At 37.3% G+C, this 1,204-nt stretch overlaps 1 non-coding gene across 1 annotated transcript; it reads right to left on the reverse strand.

The window, feature by feature from the left end:
- Positions 1-621: 621 nt before the first annotated feature.
- On the reverse strand, positions 622-728 carry LOC139869576 (small nucleolar RNA R71). Its single transcript, XR_011766181.1, has one exon. It is a non-coding gene; the product is annotated as a small nucleolar RNA R71 (small nucleolar RNA).
- Positions 729-1,204: the final 476 nt, after the last annotated feature.

Raw genomic sequence — 1,204 nt, forward strand, 5'->3', positions numbered from 1 at the left:
GTTGATTTTCCTTTAGAATCGTCATCCAGTCGACCAAGTACTCCAATTCAAATTTTTGATAATCCATTTTTTGAACCCGACCTCACAATTGAGAATCCGGAGAATATTCAGGGACGATTCATAGATCCTGAACCACTAAACTTTCCTCCGGAACCACCAATCATTCAAACAGAGATTGTTGAGGAACGAACCATTAAATCAGAATCTTCTAGTGATTCAGATTCAACAAATTCAATTATGGAGAATCTGGAACCTTTAAGTATGGAAGACCGAATGAGAGCTAAACGCACTGGCCAAGGTCACGCAATTACTTATCCAGACATTAATGCGCCAGATTATGAAATCAAAGGACAAATTCTACACATGGTGACTAATCAATGCCAATTTAGTGGTGCGCCGAAGGAAGATCCAAATGAACATCTTCGTACCTTTAATAGGATCTGCACTCTATTTAAAATAAGAGAAGTTGAGGATGAACATATATATCTCATGTTATTTCCCTGGACTTTAAAGGGAGAAGCCAAAGATTGGTTGGAATCGTTACCTGAAGGGGTGATTGATACATGGGACGTTTTAGTTGAAAAATTTCTTAAACAATTCTTTCCGGCATCTAAAGCCGTAAGACTTCAAGGAGAAATTGTTACGTTCACACAGAAACCAAATGAAACTCTATATGAGGCATGGACAAGATTTGGAAAATTATTGAGAGGATGTCCGCAACATGGTTTAGACACCTATCAAATAGTACAAATATTCTACCAAGGATGCGACATCACTACAAGAAAAGACATCGATATAGCAGCTGGTGGTTCTATTATGAAGAAAACCGAAACTGATGCTTATAAAATTATTGATAACACTGCTTCCCACTCACATGAGTGGCACCAAGAAAAAGATATCGTTAGATCATCTAAAGCAGCTAGAGCCGATTCTAGCCATGACTTAGATTCCATTTCTGCAAAGATAGATGCTGTCGAGAGACGAATGGAAAAGATGACTAAAGATATCCACTCAATACGAATTAGTTGTGAGCAGTGTGGAGGACCACATTTGACAAAAGATTGTCTTAGTATTGAACTAACAATGGAACAAAGAGAGAATATTTCATACATAAACCAAAGGCCTGGTAATTATCAGAATAATTATCAACCGCCAAGACCGATTTACAATCAAAATCAGAATTATAACCGAAATATTCCATACA

The sequence above is a fragment of the Rutidosis leptorrhynchoides genome, chromosome 9 (genome assembly GCF_046630445.1).
Source record: "Rutidosis leptorrhynchoides isolate AG116_Rl617_1_P2 chromosome 9, CSIRO_AGI_Rlap_v1, whole genome shotgun sequence".
Lineage (NCBI taxonomy): Eukaryota > Viridiplantae > Streptophyta > Magnoliopsida > Asterales > Asteraceae > Rutidosis > Rutidosis leptorrhynchoides.